Here is a 19,379-nt window from a genome sequence, read left to right as displayed (position 1 = left end):
TGAATGTTGAGTTTTAAGTCAATTTTTGCATCTCCTCTCCTCATCAAGAGGCTCTTTAGTTCTTTTCTTTCTGCCATTAGGGAGGTGTCATCATCATATCTGTGGATGTTGATACTTCTCCCAGCAATCTTGATTCCAGCTTGGGATTTATGTAGTCCAGCATATCGAATGAGGTATCCTACATAGAAGTTCAATAACAAGAGTGGCAATGTACACCTTGTCACACTCCATCCCCAATTTTAAATCTTTCCATTGTTCTGTGTCTGATTCTAACTGCCACTTTTTGACCCACATGCAGACTTTTCAGGAGACAGGTAAGGTCATCTGGTACTCTCATTTCCTTAAGAATTTTCCACAGTTTGTTGTGGTCCACACAATGAAAGGCTTTAGCATTGTCAGTGAAGCAGACAGAAATATTTTTCTGGGATTCCCTTGCTTTCTCTATGATCCAATGGATGTTGGCAATTTGATCTCTGGTTCCTCAAACCAGTTTGTACATCTGGAAGTTCTCAGTTCATGTACTGTTGAAGCTTAGCTTGAAGGATTTTGAGCATTACCTTGCTAGCAAGTGAGATGAGCGCAATTGCTTGATAGGTTGAACATTCTTTGAAATTGCCTTTCTTTTGGATTGGTTGAAAACTGACCTCTTCCTGCACTCTTGCCACTGCTGAGTTTTCCAAATTGCTGACATATTACAGTCATTTTATAGCCTCATTCCTTAGGATGTTTTAAACAGCTCAGCTCGAATTCCATCACCTCCACTAGCTTTGTTTGTAGTGATGCTTCCTAAGGCCCACTTGACATCATACTTTAGTGTATCTGGCTTTACAAGAGTGACCCCAAGCATCGTTCCTATGCCTCATTTATGACCATTTTCGTACAGTTCATCTCGGCATTCTTGCCACCTCCTCTTAATCTCATTTGCTTCTGGTAGGTCTTTGACTTTGCTGTCCTTTATTGTGCCCATCTTTGCATGAAGTGTTCCTTGTTAGCTCCAATTTTCCTGAAGAATTCTATACTCTTTAAATTCTGTTATTTTCCTCTAATTCTTGCACTGTACAGTTACAAAGACTTTCTTATCTCTCCTTGATTTTCCGTGGAAGTCTGCCTTCCATTGGGTATAGCTTTCCCTTTTTCCTTTGCTTTTCACTTCTCTTATTTTCTCAGCTGTTTTTAAGACCTCCTCAGGCAACCACTTTTCCTTCTCATATTTGTTTTTCTTGGGGATGGTTTTGGTGACCACCTCCCATACAATGTTACAAACCTCCACCCATAGTTCTCCAGGCCACCCGATCTATTCCCTTGAATCTTTTTCATCTCCACTATATAATCATAAGGGATTTGATTCAAGTCAGAGCTGAATGTTTTAGTGGTTTTCCTTACTTCAATTTAAGCCTGAACATTGCTTGCTTTTGCCTAAGCATTGATGCCAGATCACCACCCACCGCTCCCAGTGGGTGTGGAGCAAAAACACACAAATTGAGGACTGTTGCCCTGGGTTTTTGCTTGGCCATTCACGTGTATAGGTGTGTGAACTTGATCAAGTCCCTTAACCTCAGTTGTCTCATCTGGAAAATGGGCACCATGATGATAATTGCACCTTCTAGACTGCATGTGTGCCTGCTGAGAACAAGTGGTACCGAGAGGGCTTTCTGGGTTCCTGAGTCTGGAACAAATATGAATTATTCTCCCACCCGGGGAGAAGGGAATCTACTGCTTAGAGCTTATGGCTGCCATCCCCAAGGCTAAATATTGATTCAAGCCAAATGACCTCTATTTCTGAACCATGACACAGAACTCTGACTGAGTCAATGCTTCTGTTTTCTGGGCTCCATCAAGAGCTAATGATGACTGGCTCAGATTACTCCCTCCCCAGCCTTACCTTTCAGGCTTTCCTTGCCAACTGCTTCTAGCCTGAAATTGTGCTGCACAGAATGTTATAAGGCTTTTGGTATCTTGTCAGTTTCCCACATCTCCAGCATAGCAACAAGTAGCTGTTATGGCTACTTGTCATAGCAACAACTATGGCAACCTGTACAGTCCCATCTCAGCCTGTTAAATGAAATTGTCCCCATTTGGCCCCTCATGTTGAAATTACCTACAGTTGCCATAGAAACGTTACTATGCTTGCTGTTTAACGATGAAATATATGTGGACCTCATCTAGTTTTCTTTCCCAAGCATGATTCCATGCAGTGAAGTAACCAGACATTGACTCATCTAACTCTCCAGAGGAATTTACAAAAGCAAACCACCCATCATGCATTTCTCGCTTGCCCAAAACACCATTGAAGTGATCTGCTGCAACAATGGGATACATTCACATGTACACTCCAGAAGGGACACTTTTTCTGGATTTGTTTTCCACCTAGTGCAGACTGTTTACCACATGCCTCGCCCTCCAGCAGCTGGTCACCTGGTTTTTCCAGACTCAGCCCACTCCTGTTTCCTTCCACATCCCTCAGTAAAATCTAGAGCACAAACTCAGTCAAAACTCTCACTCCTGCACAAAACAGTTCTTTGCCTTTTTAGAAAACAATGTTTGGTCACACATTCAATATCTTGTGCTCCTTGCCCAGAATTCAAGGAACTTCACCAGAGAATGGGAAGCCTCCCCTTCCATCTACATTTTTCTCCATTCCCACAAGGCCCAAAGGCTTCACTGGACCCTCTGTTGTCATTGGTATTATTCAGTTGCTAAGTCATGTCTGACTCTTTGTGATTACATGTATGGCAACAGAACAGGCTTCCCTGTCTTTCACTATTTTGTGTAGTTTCCTCAAACTCATGTCCATTGAGTCGGTGATGCCATCTCACCATCTCATCCCTTTGATCCCTCTCCTTATGCCTACAATCTTTTCCAGAATCAGGGTCTCTTCCAATGAGCTGGCTATTCACATCAAATGGTGTAAGTGTTGGAGCTTCATCTTCAGCATCAGTCCTACCACTGAATAACGCTCTACCACTTCCAAAACAAAACTCATGTTTCCAATCATCTAACAAAATTGAGGACTGACAAAGTTTAATAGAACAGGGATCTTGTCCTCTGGGAAATCCCAGCATTGCTGCCCTGCCTTTCTGTTACCATTCTCTCCACCTGGCATAGAGTTGCTGCCCTACAGCTTCTCCAGCTTGAAATGGCCTGCTGACCCATCATTGTGAGCTATCCTGGAATTCTTACTTCCTCCTTCCCCAAAGACTTCTGCTTGCTCCCTGATTGCCCTCTATACATCAGTTCAGTTCAGTCTCTCAGTCACGTCCAACTCTTTTCTATATCATGGGGTGCAGCACGCTAGAGTTCCCTGTCCATCACCAGTTCCCACAGCTTGATCAAACTCATGTTCATCAAGTTGGTGATGTCACACAATAATTTCGTCTTCTCTGTTCCCCTTTGTCTCCTGCCTTTAACCTTTCCCAGCATCAGGGTCTTTTCTAATGAGTCAGTTTTTCCCATTAGGTGGCCAAAGTTTTGTAGGTTCAGCTTCAGCATTGGTCCTTCCAAAGAATTTTCAGGACCGATTTTCTTTAGGATGGACTGGTTGGATCTCCTTGCAGTTCAAGGGACTCTCAGGAGTCTTGTCCAACACCACAGTTCAAAAGCATCAGTTCTTTGGTACTCAGCTTTCTTTATGGTCCAACTCTCACATCCACCCACGATTTCTGGAAAAAGCCATAGCTTTGATTATACAGAGGTTTACTGGTAAAGGAATGTCTCTGCTTTTTAGTATGCTCTCAAGGTTTTTCATAGTTTTTTTTTTTTTTTCCAAAGAGCAAGTTTTTTTTTTTTTTTTTTCTTTTTTCCACAGCTGCAGTCACACTCTTCAGTGATTTTGGATCTCAGGAAAATAAATTCTGTCACTGTTTTCATTGTTTCTGCATGTATGTGCAATGAAGTAATGGCACTGGGTGCAATTATCCTTGTTTTTTTTTTAATCTCTATATATCACATCAAAGCCATCCGCAACAAAATGAAATGCATAAAGCAAAATGGTTGTCTGAGGAGACCTTGCAAATAACTTAAGAAAGAAGAGAAGCAAAAGTCAAAGGAGAAAAGAAAGACATACCCTGTGAATGTAGAGTTCCAAAGAACAGCAAGAAGAGATTAAAAAAAAAAGCCTTCCTAAGTTATCAGTACAAAGAAATAGAGGAATACAACAGAATGGGAAAGATCAGAGATCTGCTCAAGAAAATTAGAGGTAGGGAAGGAACATTTCATGCAAGATGGGCACAAAGAAAGCCAGAAATGGCATGGATCTAGCGGAAGCAAAAAATATTAAGAAGTGGTTGAAAGTATATATAGAAGAACTATACAAAAAAGATATTAATGACCCAGATAACCACGATGGTGTGAGCACTTGCCAAAGGCTAGACATCCTGAAATGTGAAGTCAAGGGGGGCTTCAGAAAAATAACTATGAGTAAAGATAGTGGAGGTGATGGAATTGCGGTTGAGCTATTTGAAATTCTAAGAGATGATGCTGTTAAAGTGCTGCACTCAATATGCTCTGTGGTTCTGTGGTGACCTCACACGGCTTATGGCAGATACCTGTTGGGGGTTTATACAGACCTGCCAATGCCAAGAGGCACCCATAGCTCCTTTGGGGGACCCACGGGAAATGGGCAAGGTGTGTGGACTGAACTCTCCTTTTCAGTCAAACTTTTCGGTCTCTTTGACCATTTCAGAACCCCTTGGAATTAGAGGCACTAACCTAATCTGTCAGATCATAGACTGTCACGGGACTTGTGATCTATGCTAATACTGTGTGTGATGACTTTGGTCCCAAACTTGGATTGGTAGTCAGGAAGCGCCTTGCCTTGCTAGGCATGGACAGTTTGGAAGCTAGATGGAGTTCTAGCTTCAAGAGCACCTCTGTGGTTAAAGGTTACTCACATTGGAACTAGAAGGGATTTTTTCCCCCGCTTTGGTAACGCTGGCTCTGAGTGGGCCAGAGGAGACTGTTATACTGGTGTGATGACACTTAGGAGGCTCTTATATTGGTGTGGTGAGGCTTGGAAGGAACATCTCAGTTATATGTTTGTATCAGTCATATTGTGGTCAGAAATTTACTCAGGGTCGTGCCCTGGCACTCAGGTGACGAGAATGTTTCCCCCAGCAGTTTAGCCTGGGAGGCATTCTGGAAGGTTACTCTGATTGCACCCTTGGTGGCATCAGATGCAAGTAAGATTTTAATGGTGAGGAGCTGGACGTCAGTCAGGGATGCCATCAGGTCTACCCCTGGTGCACCTCCACCCCATCTCAGTGGTAGAACCGGGAGGGACGAGTAGGTCGCCTGCATCGGTAAGGGACCGACTAAGTCCAACCCGGAAAGAAGAGCTTTGGGATAAAATCTGTCCATAACTCCATCTAGAAAAAGTAGGGATGCCTCTGGTAGAAAGACGGGAGCTAAGAATTCCAGCCTCACTACTTTGAATTGTATCCTGAAAAACTGGGATAGATTTGATCCCCAGGGCTTAAAAGAAGACACACCTGATCTTCCTATGTGATACTGCATGGCCACTGGATCCATTGGAGGACAGCGAATCGTGGCCGGTTGGAGGGTCTCTTAAGTATAATACTGTTTTACAATTAGACCAGTTCTGTAGAAAACAAGGGGAGTGGGTAGAAGTAGCATATGTTTTGCCTTTTTTCTCTCTGTGAAATATGCCAGACTTAGGTCCTAAGAGTATCGATTTGGGAGTGAAAACTTTAGCTCCCTCCTGTCCTCCTACTTTGCTAGATGAGATGGAGGACAGGAGACAAAGAGATAAAGAAAAGCAGGTTTCTCCAAACTATTCCTGGGATCATATATGCACAGAGCAGCCAGAGAGACTGAAGAACAGCCACACAAGTTGTTGCCTCTTCATGAAACATCCACCAGGAGAAATAATCAGTCTATGAGAGTTAATAAGCCTTTTTCTTATCAAGAAATACAAAAAATCAAGGAGGATCTGGGAGACTATTTATAGGACCCAGAAAAATACATTAGAGTTTTCATACTTGTTACTCTGCTTTATGACCTCACTTGGAAGGATGTGATGTATGTCTTGGGGCAAACGCTGACTCCCGAGTCAGACTCGAGTTTTGGGGAATGTGGTTGCTTATGGAGATGAATGGTTTGTTAATTAATCAGTAGGGAAGAGGGAGGAGGAGATAACCACCCTCCACACTGGAAATCAGGTGGTCCCAACGACAGACCCAGATGGGATTACAACACAGCTAAAAGAAGATGGGATCAGAGTCATTTTGTCAGATGTGTTCTTGAAGGATTCAGGCAGGCACCTGCTAAGCCTTTCAGTACAGTTAGGTTCAGTTTAGTTGCTCAGTCATATCCGACTCTTTGTGACCCCATGAATCACAGCATGCCAGGCCTCCCTGTCCATCCTCAATCCCTGGAGTGTACTCAAACTCATGTCCATCGAGTCAGTGATGCCATCCAGCCATCTCATCCTCTGCCGTCCCCTTTTCCTCCTGTCCCCCAGTCCCTCCCAGCATCAGGGTCCCTTCCATTGAGTCAACTCTACGCATGAGGTGGCCAAAGTATTGGAGTTTCACCCTCAGCATCAGTCCTTCCAATGAACACACAGGACTGATCTCATTTAGGATGGACTGGTTGGCTCTCTTTGCAGTACAAGGGACTCTCAAGAGTCTTCTCCAACACCATAGTTCAAAAGCATCAATTTTTCGGTGCTCAGCTTTCTTCACAGTCCAACTCTCACATCCATACATGACCACCAGAAAAATCATAGCCTTGACCAGACAGACCTTTGTTGTCAAAGTAATGTCTCTGCTTTTTAATAAGCTATCTAGGTTGGTCATAACTTTCCTTCCAAGGAGTAAGCGTCTTTTAATTTCATGGCTGCAATCACCATCTGCAGGGATTTTAGAGCCCCTCCCCCCCCCAAAAAAAAAGTCTGACACTGTTTCCTCTGTGTCCCCATCTATTTCCCATGACGTGATGGGACCAGATTCCTTAATGTTAGTTTTCTGAATGTTAAGCTTTAAGCCAACTTTTTCACTCTCCTCTTTCACTTTCATCAAGAGACTTTTTAGTTCATCTTCACTTTCTGTCATGAGTGGTGTCATCTGCATATTTGAGTTTATTAATATTTGTACAGCAATCTTGATTCCAACTTGTGCTTCTTCCAGCCCAACATTTCTCATGATGCACTCGGCATATAAGTTAAATAAGCAAGGTTTCAATATACATCCTTGTCATAGTCCTTTTCCTATTGGGAACCAGTCTGTTGTTCCATGTCCAGTTCTAACTGTTGTTTCCTGACCTGCATAGAGGATTCAAGGCTCGGAGCTGGGATTTCACTCTCGCACTAACACCTCCCTCTCATGTTTCAACTAACACCTAGCTACTGTCTCTGAGCCTTTGTCTTAGTTCCTCCAAACAAATGAAAGTTGACCCTAGAAGTAAAAGGACACCAAAGCTCAGGAAAATGCAACCTCAGATAATGTCTAGATTTCTACACCCACTCTGCCATCTCCAGCATCATATCTGGAATCCTGCATGTCTAAAGAACCCCATGGGTCTCTACAGGTTTTCTTTTATTTTTCCTATATTGAGCTTTTAATTTATATAGGAGTATAGTTAATTTACAGTATTGTATTAGTTTTAGTTGTATGGGAAATTAATTCCCTTATAATACACATGTACCCATTCTTTCTTAGGTTCTTTTCCCATACAGGACATTACAGACTATTGAGCAGAATTCCTGTGCTGTATATTAGATCTTAGTTGATTATCTATTACATAAAGTAGTATACAGATATTAATCTCAAACTCTCAATTTATCCTCTTCCACCTATCCACTTTGATAACTAGAATTTTTGTTTTGACCTAGGGAAGTGTCTATAGGCACTTTTTGGGTCAGGGTCTGTGCTTGTGAGAGTGCAGTGGCCAGGGAAAGCAAGCCTGAGAGAGACTCGTTTGAGATGATACTAAACGTTGAGATGGACCTGGTGATGCGAAAAGTTGACAGAAAAACATTCTAGATGTGGGAAGTAGCCACTGCTAAGAACCAAGGTAACCAAGCTTAATAAATTGTTACCTTTCCACTGCCAAACTGCCTTCCATGCTTGGAACTTGGTCTACAGGTCTGCCACCATGTCCTCATCCCATACTTCAATTGTGAGTTACCAGCAATGAGGCATTACAGCCTTCCCAAGAAGGGAGAACCTGGGTCTATCACAAGGCTGAATCGGCTCTGGACTCAGGGACATGTACACAAACTGGTTATCACCAGGAGCATCAGGTGCCAGGGGCACCACTAATGCCTCTGATTATCTCCATGTTCTTGTTCTCAGGCGTAGAAACTCCAAAGAACTGATAGCGTAAAGAAACAAGTAATCACTCTTGTTTCATCTTGCCCTGTGTGATTCCCATTGCCCTTTGACCACTCTGCTCTCTGTCCAAAAACTCTTTCCTCTATTTCTTCTTCAAAGGTGGCCTGTGAATGACATAGTCACCTGACTCTGAAGACTGGTGGTTGAAACTCAATTCACAATCAACTGGGACCCAGACATTGTCGAGCCTTGTTCTGTGTTTCTGTCCTTTTTCTCCAACCAGATTCATAAAGCAAAGTACCTGAAAAACATAAATGTGATTGCAACCGTCTCAAAGCCTTTGAAGCTTCAAGGTCTTTTTGGAGCATCAAAGAGGAAACAGATCCACTTCATCCAGGATAGTCTCAGATGCCAACCTCGCTCAGCGAGGGGTTCCCTGTGGAAACATAAGACACTTATCTAAGTTGCCAGAAGGCTGAGAAGAGAATGTTTCTCGATGTGAATGCAGGTCCATGTTATCCAGACACCCAGGGTCTGTGTTCTGTGAATGAGGAGTGGGAGCTCTTTGGATTCTGAGTTGGGAGTGAGTCAGTCACCACCTTCATGACTTGCCTCCTGGGTTTACTACAGCTGGGGCTCCCCCACTGTGCCTGGAACCCAGAAGAACAACCCTGAATATTGTTTTCCTGATGCTACATGGAGGCACGTCTGCTGATAAAATCAGAGCCAGACTTGAGGGGCAATGGGAAAGGAACTTCCACTCTGGTGCTTGCAGACATCTGAGAGCTTCCCAGCAGGGGATTCAATAGAGCTTTCTCTCATCCTGCCCTTCATGGAAGTGTCCTAGCTTGAGAAACAGAGTTTCTGGATCCCAAGTCTTCAATTACTTATCTGCAGGCTTAAGCTGAGTCATACACCCCAGGGTTCAGTTTCCATCTCTTGGATGAGGGAGACTGGACTTGCTCCAGAACATTTGTTCCAGAGTGAAGCTCAGTGCCAATCCGTGGACAAATGGCTCAGAGGTGGGTGTTGCTGAGGATGCTGAGGCTGCCTCTGGTGGGCTGGGGGCTGTAACTCTCTGGTGATGTTCCTGGATCCTGGGCTCAGGCCTGGGAGTGATAAACCACTTGGCCCACAGCTGCTGTGACACTGAGGACCTTAGAGGCCTTACCCACTGGAACTTACCATCACTTGTGTTCTGTGGGATGAGATAAGGTAGTTATAAATCAGAAGTTACCAATGGGGAAGCTTGTAGATTCCTCAGCAGAAACCCAAATTAAGCTGGTGAATCATCTCTCCTAAAAAACTCTGGGAACAGATATGCCAGGACTCTTAGACAAATTTTGTAGTATTTTATTTTATTTTTTATTTTTATTTTTTATTTATCTTTATTAGTTGGAGGCTAATTACTTTACAATATTGTAGTGGTTTTTTTCATACATGGACATGAATTAGCCATGGATTTACATGTATTCCCCATCCCGATCCCCCCCCACCCACCTCCCTACTACCTGATCCCTCTCGGTCTTCCCAGTGCACCAGGCCCCAACACTTGTCTCATGCATCCAACCTGGGCTGGTGATCTGTTTCACCCTAAATAATATACATGTTTCGATGCTGTTCTCTCGAAACTTCCCACCCTTGCCTTCTCCCACAGAGTCCAAAAGTCTGTTCTTTAGTATTTTAAATACTATTTAAAGTAGGTCATCTTTTGGATGACCTGTCACTCGCTCTCTGGCTTGGCATGATTCCCATAGTTACAGTGGAATCAAAGGGACCCTGGGGGAGGCTGTCCCTCTTCCCATGACTCATTAGCAGTGAGTACAGCTCTATACGCTCCACATCAGAAGTAGGATTTCCACCAGGAAGTCCTTGACCTCCAAGTGTAACCAGAAGACTCAGGTAGGTCTGGCCCTCTGTTAGGTACTATTCTTTTCCCAGTGCTTCGTCCTTCCCTCCTGGGTCCTGTGCAAGCTGCCCACCTCCTGGTTACTGGGTTCTGAATTCGTCATCCCTTCACTTGCAGATATCTACGAAGTCCCACTTGTGGCTCACTCCCTAGCCAGGCCCAATCCCTCACCTGAAGATGGCACTAAAGAAGGGAAAACCAAGGAGGGGACTGCCCAGTTCATTCTTTGTAAAAATGTCCACATTCCTTCTGCTTCCAGACCCTGTCCTGAATCATCAAGTCCTACAGCTAGATGACTCAGTAGTTTAGCAGGGGAGTGATATGAAGATAGGGTTGGAGGTAAGGTTGTCAGGTGAGGGGGGATGGTTTTCAGGAGACAAGAGAAGAGTTGGAGTAAAGATCAGTGGTCCTCGAAGCACTCACTCATCGGGGACCTGCCTGAATCTACTATCTTGGGCCCCTCAGGGTATCACTAAGATAAAAACTTCATTCTATAAACGTCTTACTACAAAATGAATTCAAACATAACAAGTATAAGAAAGAAGAGTGTCATGAACCCTATATTTCAGCACCCAGCATCAATAACTACAAAACTAATTTCTCAGTCCCACAGGTTGTCATAGACTGGAGACTATGCAATATCCAGGTGGTGGGCAATTGAGTTCCTGGTGAAGACATTCTTGACTTGTATCAGATCCTTCTCTTCTTGCTATGTTCTAACTTGTGTTAGGGGAAAGGAAGGAAGTAGAGGAAGAATAAAAAAGAAATAGATGCAGAAGCTAATCTCATCATGAGGGACCACCATCAAAACCCCATGTCAACTTGTGTGCCTCCCAAAGGTCCTATTTCCTAATACCATCACATTGGGCATCAAGGGTGGACACAATTCAATCTATAGCAGCTATGCAGATCTGTTTTTAAATCAAGAGAGACCCTCATTTCTTTCTTTATTCATTTTTCCTGAAGTATTTTAGGGACAAGGTGAACATTTCACAAAATGTACATAATGAGTATTTGGGGTAAAATGATAAGATTTAAAAAAATGCTCTTTTGATCCCAATAAAATTGACATTTAATATCCAGTCCATGTATAAATTTCCTTGATTTACAGAAAGCAGTTTTCACAGTTTATTGAAAGAATGCAATCATATGTTGCACTTGGTGTTCTCCTTTAAGAAAAAATAACTGTTCCTCTCCCAATTTTAATGCCATTTATTTCTTCAGAAATTGGGAGGAAGCAGGGTGGTTTGTCTTACAGAATGTCCCACTATTGGGTTTAGAGCAGGAGTCCACAATACCAGCACAGTGGGCCAGGACAAGTCCCTGTCCTTAGTCTACTAGGAACCAGACCTCCACAGCAGGAGGTGAGCTGCAGGCCAGTTAGTGAGGCTTCATTTGTATTATAACTGCTCCCTGTCACTCTCTCATTAACCCCAGAAGGGACAGTCTAGTTTGTTTTCCTGGAACTGTTTGTAGTTACATAACATATGCTTAATAGAAACAAGAATAGCATAAATATTGATCATTATTTCCTTTCTCAGTGCTCAGAATGGTGAGTTGATGCCCTAGCAATCTATCACAGTGAGAAATTAGATGTTGCCTATTAACATTTGGACACATTCGACTAGCTTAAAATTAAATATTAAAAAAACTCTGATCATGGGATCCAGCCCCATCCTTCATGGCAAATAGAGGGAGAAAAGGTCAAAGCAGGACAGATTTCTTCATCGTATCCTCTAAACCACTGTGGATGATGACTGCAGCCATGAAATCAGAAGGTGTTTGCTTCTTGGCAGGAAAGCTATGACAAACATAAACAGTTGGTTGAGAAGCAGAAACATCATTCTGGTCAACAAACTGGTAGATGTTTGGCCTTTTTATTTGGATTCCTAAACTTTCTGTCAAGTCTTCACTGGTCTTTGAAGTCCCTCAGCTTTCTGGTTCTTCATGATTCCCAACATTATTTTGTGCATTTCCTGACTCAGTCCTGAAATCAGCCATCTGTTTAAGAATCCATGGATCGTCTGATGGAAAATATATTTAGAAGCTACATGTTAGATCTCAGAATAGTCACTGTTCTCAAGTTGTCATTGCTTGTAGGCTTTACATTGGTCAGAGTAGGAAGTACATATTTTCCTTCAAAATAAAATAAAAAGGAATAATTAGTTTGTGCAAACTTATGCTTTCATTTCAAGATTTAAGACAACAGGGTTTTAATTAATCTTCTTTATGTTATGTGTGAACCTCTTTTTCTGGCCACTGAAAGGCTTACTTCAGAACATTAGTTTTAATTATTGTTTTGCTTTTACCTTTTTAATATACATCTGATTCTGTCACAATAACAAAAGCAATATGAAGAACAATAAGCTGTTAAATACAGCTTCTGATTTCTTTCCTGTTTTTCTTTCAGTTTTCTTTTGTTTTGTTTTGGATGGGCAGTATTTTTGTTTTTCCTTATGAGATATTCCACTCTGAATGTAGTCACAATTCTGAAGTTTAAAGCCACTTAAGTAATGTGTTGTTATGGGCATCTAGTCACCAACTTGATGCAATTAGACTTATCAGTCTTTGTTCTATATTTGTACAGTTCAGTTCAGTCACTCAGTCGTGTCCGTCTGTTTGCAACGAATTGGACTGCAGCATGCCAGGCTTCCCTATCCATCACCAACACCCAGGCTTTGCTCAAGTTCACGCCCATTAAGTTGGTGATGCCATCCAACCATCTCATCTTCTGTCTTCTCCTTCTCCTCCTGCCTTCAATCTGTCCTAACATCAGGATCTTTCACGTTGAGTTAGTTATTCCCATCAGGTGGGCAAATAATTGGAGCTTCAGCTTCAGCATCAGTTCTTCCAGTGAATATTTAGGACTGATTTCCTTTAGGATGGACTGATTTGATCTCCTTGCAGTCAAGGGACTCTCAAGAGTATTCTCCAACACCATAGTTCAAAGGGCATATACGTGTGTCATTTGTCAGTGATGTCATATTACCCCTGTTGCAATTTAACCACCAAAACTGAATAAACAATATGCAAAAATGAGGATTAAGTCACAGTGCCCCATCTAAACATACCTGGCAACAGGAGAGGCTTCTGTTGTATTCAAGGGATAGGTGTGGATAGATCTCATGCTGAATAGGCCCTGGGAATCCTGGATGAGTCATTAAACACAATTTTCTTGACTTTAGCTGCCACAGCTGTTTTGTCTTCTTTGATTGGGAAGACATTTCAAAATTATTTTTTTATGTTTGCTTTGGCAGACAAGATTTTTCATGGCATAGACCCTATGGGGAAATTTTATCAGAAATATATCCATTTATCTTCAGCAGTTAACTTTGTTGGTTTTTATGTCCCTAATGATCTTTCTTTATAAACAGAAAGGAAACAAACATGTTCATTATGCCTTCACTCTCTTTGTAAATCAACCAACTTGAATTAAATTCTTCTCTGTTCGCACAGACTTCCAAGTCTAGGCCAGAAATAAAAACCCGCAGAGACTGAAGGCTGATTCCAGCACATCATTGTGGAGATTTCGTTCCCACTGGTTTTTTGGAGGAAAAAAATAGTTGCTAACATTAAGATCAGTAGATTGTACATAAATATACAACCTTCTGATTCTGTTGAAAACATGGCCAACTGGCCTGCTTTCCAGCATGGTTGAAGTGGAGGAAAGGTTGCTCCCAGTGGTCAGGCCTGTGCTGCCCAGGATCCAGCATGGCCACCTAGTCCTACTATCATTTATCTTGCTCCTGGGGCCATGAGTTTGTGAGAACTAGACTGCTAGCTTGCAGAAGATAAACACAGGTTTTGTCTGGATCAACTTTGGCTTTGAAGCCTTTTACCCAGAACCCAACACACAGTACTTCCTTGTATGTTTGTTGGATGATATAAAATATTTTGTGGATGCATATGACATTTCTTTCAACACTGAAACCTTGCAATTGAAGTACTGCTCTGCCCTAAATCTTTGATGCAGACTTGCATCACAGGTATCCCTGTTCTCTGCCACTAGACCCACTACCTAAAGCCGGTTGCATGTTCCTGGGGTGTCCCTGAAGTCTTCACTTTGCCATTTGACAACTTATCCTCCTAGCAATCTCCTCTCCAATGGAAACAGCAATGCATAGCTCATGAAGTGGCTAGGAAAACAACATGAAACCACGAATGTCGAGTATGGCCCTTAGTATCCATTTTTATGATGTTCTTAGCAGTCTTTTTCTCCTAAGTAGGCAGGGTTCTCCATCTTCTTAGATTTCCATGCAGATCAGTTTGATTTTCCAGCCAAGCTTCAAGGAAGAGATTACTGGTGTCCTTATGGAGAAGCTACCCAGCAGTGGAAAGAGGTTGGCTGCAGTCTTAAGACATGAAAGCAATTAATATAAAACACACCCCACATCCCTGGGCACACAGTGGGACAGGGACTATAACTGAGACAATCAGCATGGTGGGATCCAGGAGTGACCTGAGGACAAGAGGCCAGAGGCTTAAGCCCAAAACCTAGAACACCGGAGAACTCCTGACTACAGGGAACATTAATTAATAAGAGATCATCCAAAACCTCCATACCTACACTGAAACCAACCACCACCCAAGAGTCAAAAATTTCGAGACAAGACATACCACCCAAATTTTCCAGCAACACAGGAACATAGCCCTGAGCATCAGTATACACGCTGCCCAAAGTCACACCAAACCCATAGACCCATCTCAAAACTCACTACTGGACACTCCATTGCACTCCAGAGAGAAGAAATCCAGCTCCACGCACTAGAACACAAAGGCAAGCTTCCCTGACCACAAATATCGACAAGCCAAATATTCAGTCCCACCACTGGGAGAAACCTCCACAATAAAAAGGAACTACCGACTTCCAGAATACAGAAAGGCAACCCCAAATACAGCAATCTAAATAAGATGAAAAGCTAGAGAAATACCCAGCAGGTAAAGGAACTTGAAAAATGGCCACCAAGCCAAACAAAAGAGGAGGAGAAAGGGAATCTACATGAAAAAGAATTTAGAATTATGATAATAAAACTGATCCAGAATCTTGAAAAAAAAAAAAAAAAAAAAAGAGTTACAGATAAATAACCTGGAGACAAGAATTGAGAAGACAATGTTTCACAAGGACCTAGAAGAAATAAAAAAGAGTCAATTAAAAATAAATAATGCAATAAATGAGATCAAAAACACTCTGGAGGGAACCAACAGTAGAATAATGGAGGCAGAAGATAGGATAAGTGAGTTAGAAGATAAAATGGTGGAAATAAATGAAGCAGAGAGGAAAAAATAAAAAAAAGAATCAAAAGAAATGAGGACAACCTCAGGGACCTCTGGGACAATGTGAAACGCCCCATATTCGAATCATAGGAGTCCCAGAAGAAGAAGACAAAAAGACAGGTCATGAGAAAAGGCTAGAGGAGATAGTAGCTGAAAATTTCCCCAAAATGGGGAAAGAAATAGTGACACAAGTCCAAGACACCCAGAGAGTCCCAAACAGGATAAACCCAAGATGAAACACCCCAAGACACATATTAATCAAATTCACAAAGATCAAACACAAAGAATAAATATTAAAAGCAGCAAGGGAGAAACAACAAATAACACACAAGGGGATTCCCATAAAGATAACAGCTGATCTTTCAATAGAAACTCTTCAGGCCAGAAGGGAATGGCAGAACATACTTAAAGGAATGGAGAATAACCTACAACCCAGATTACCGTACCCAGCAAGGATCTCATTCAGATATGAAGGGCAATTCAAAAGCTTTATAGACAAGCAAAAGTTGAGAGAATTCAGCACCACCAAACCAGCTCTTCAACAAATGCTAAAGGATCTTCTCTAGACAGGAAACACAGAAAGGTTGTATGAACGTGAACCCAAAACAACAAAGCAAATGGCAACGGGACCATTCTTATCAACAATTAACTTAAAAGTCAATGGGTTGAATGCCCCATCCAAAAGACAAAGACTGGCTGAATGGATACAAAAGCAGGACTGTTATATATGCTGTCTACAGGAGACCCACCTGAAAACAAGGGACACATACAGACTGAAAGTGAAGGGCTAGAAAAAAATATTTCACACAAACAGAGACGAAAAGAAAGCAGGAGTCACAATTCTAATATCAGATAAAATTGACTTTAAAATAAAGGCTGTAGAAAGAGACAAAGAAAGACACTACCTAATGATCAAAGGACCAATCCAAGAAGAAGATATAATAGCTATAAATATATGTGCACCCAACATAGGAACACCACAATATGTAAGGCAAATGCTAACGAGAATGAAAGCATAAATTAACAATAATACAATAATAGTGGGAGACTTTAATACCCCACTCACAACTATGGATAGATCAACTAAACAGAAAATTAACAAGGAAACACAAACTTTAAATGACACAATGATCCAGCTAGAATTAATTGATATTTATAGGACATTTCACCCCAAAACAATCAATTTCCCCTTTTTCTCAAGTGCACACGGAACCTTCTCCAGAATAGGTCACATCCTGGGCCGTAAATATAGCCTTGGTAAATTCAAAAAAATTGAAATCATTCCAGTCATGTTTTCTGACCACAATGCAGTAAGATTAGACCTCAGTTACAGGAAAAAGAATATTAAAAATTGAAATATAGTGAGGCCAAATAACACGCTTCTGAATAACAAACAAATCATAGAAGAAATCAAAATAAATCAAAATATGCATAGATACGAATGAAAAGGAAAACACAACAACCCAAAACTATGGAACACTGTAAAACAGTGCTAAGGGGAAGATTCATAGCAATACAGGCTTACCGCAAGAAACAAGAAAAAAAAAAAAAAAAATAAATAACCTAACTCTCCACCTAAAGCAACTAGAGAAGGAAGAAATGAAGAAACTCAGGGTTAGTACAAGGAAAGAAAACTTAAAAATTATGGCAGAAATAAATGCAAAAGAAAGAAAAGCGACCATAGCAAAAATCAACAAAGCTAAAAGCTGGTTTTTTGTAAAGGTAAATAAAATTGACAAACCGTTAGCCGGACTCATCAAGAAGCAAACGGAGAAGAACCAAATCAACAAAATTAGAAATGAAAATGGAGAGATCACAACAGGCAACACTGAAATTCAAAGGATCGTAAGAGACTACTACCGGCAACTGTATGCCAATAAAATGAACAACTTGGAAGAAATGGACAAATTCTTAGAAAAGTATAACTTTCCAAACCCGAATGAGGAAGAAATAGAAGATCTTAACAGACCCATCTCAGTCATGTAAATCGAAACTGTAATCAGAAATCTTCCAGCAAACAAAAGTCCAGAACCCGATGGCTCCACAGCTGAATTCTACCAAAAATTTAGAGAAGAGTTAACACCTATCTTACTCAAACTCTTCCAGAAAATTGCAGAAGAAGGCAAACTTCCAAAGTCATTCTATGAGGCCACCATCACCCTCATACTAAAGCCAGACAAAGATGCCAAAAAACAAAAAAAAAAAAAAAAAAAAAAAGAAAGAAAAAAGAAAAGAAAAGAAAACTATAGGCCAATATCACTGATGTTCACAGGTGCAAAAATCCTTAACAAAATTCTAGCAAATAGAATCCAACAACATATTAAAAAGATCACACATCATGACCAAGTGGACTTTATCCTAGGAATGCAAAGATTCTTTAATATCCACAAACCAATTAATGTAATACACCACATTAACAAACTGAAAGATAAAAACCATGTGTTATCTCAATAGATGCAGTAAAAGCCTTTGAAATTTCAACATACATTTATGATAAATCTCTCTAGAAAGCAGGAATAGAAGGAAGATCCCTCAACATAATAAAAGCTATATATGACAATCCCACAGCAAACATTATCCTCAATGGGGAAAAACTGAAAGCATTTCCCCTAAAGTCGGGAAGAAGACAAGGGTGCCCACACTCACCACTACTATTCAACATAGTTTTGAAAGTGTTGGCCACAGCAATCAGAGCAGAAAAAGAAGTGAAAGAAATCCAGATAGGAAAAGAAGAAATAAAACTCTCACTGTTTGCAGACGACATGATCCTCGACATAGAGAACCCTAAAGACTCTACCAGAAAATTAGAGTTAATCAGTGAATATAGTGAAGTTGCAGAATATAAAATTAACACACAGAAATTCCTTGCATTCCTATACAATAACAATGAGAAAACAGAAAGAGAAATTAAGGAAACAATACCATTCACCATTGCAACCAAAAGAATAAAATACTTAGGAATATATCTACCTAAAGAAGTAAAAGACCTATACATAGAAAACTATAAAACACTGATGAAAGAAATCACAGAAGACACACACAGATGGAGAAACATACCATGTTCATGGATTGGAAGAATCAAAATTGTGAAAATGATTATACTACTCAAAGCAATCTATAAATTCAATGCAATCCCTATCAACGGTATTCTTCACAGAACTAGAACAAATTGTTTAGCAATTTGTATGGAAATACAGAAAACCTTGAATAGCCAAACAATCTTGAGAAAGAAGAATGGAACTGGAGGAATCAACCTGCCTGACTTCAGGCTGTACTACAAAGCCACAGTCATCAAGACAGTATGGTACTGGCACAAAGACAGAAATAGAGATCAATGGAAGAAAATAGAAAGCCCAGAGATAAATCCATGTACCTATGGACACCTTATCTTCAACAAAGGAGGCAGGGATATACAATGGAAAAAATACAACCTCTTTAACAAGTGGTGCTGGGAAAAGTGGTCAACCACTTGGAAAAGAATGAAACTAGAACACTTTCTAACACCATACACAAAAATAAACTCAAAATGGATTAAAGATCTAAATGTAAGACCAGAAATAATAAAACTTCTACAGGAGAACATAGGCAAAACACTCTCCGACATAAATCATAGCAGGATCTTCTTTGACCCACCTACCAGAATATTGAAAATAAAAGCAAAACTAAACAAATGGGACTGAATGAAACTTAAAAGCTTTTGCACAACAAAGGAAACGATAAGCAAGGTGAAAAGATAGCCTTCAGAATGGGAGAAAATAATAGCAAACGAAGCAAGAGACAAAAGATTAATCTCAAAAATATACAAGCAACACCTGCAGCTCAATTCCAGTAAAATAAATGACCCAATCAAAAAATAGCTAAAGAACTAAACAGACATTTGTCCAAAGAAGACATACAGATGACTA

Source organism: Muntiacus reevesi, chromosome 5 (genome assembly GCF_963930625.1).
Source record: "Muntiacus reevesi chromosome 5, mMunRee1.1, whole genome shotgun sequence".
Classification (NCBI taxonomy): domain Eukaryota; kingdom Metazoa; phylum Chordata; class Mammalia; order Artiodactyla; family Cervidae; genus Muntiacus; species Muntiacus reevesi.
The sequence above is the reverse complement of the archived record's forward strand: the minus strand, read 5'-3'. Positions refer to the sequence as shown.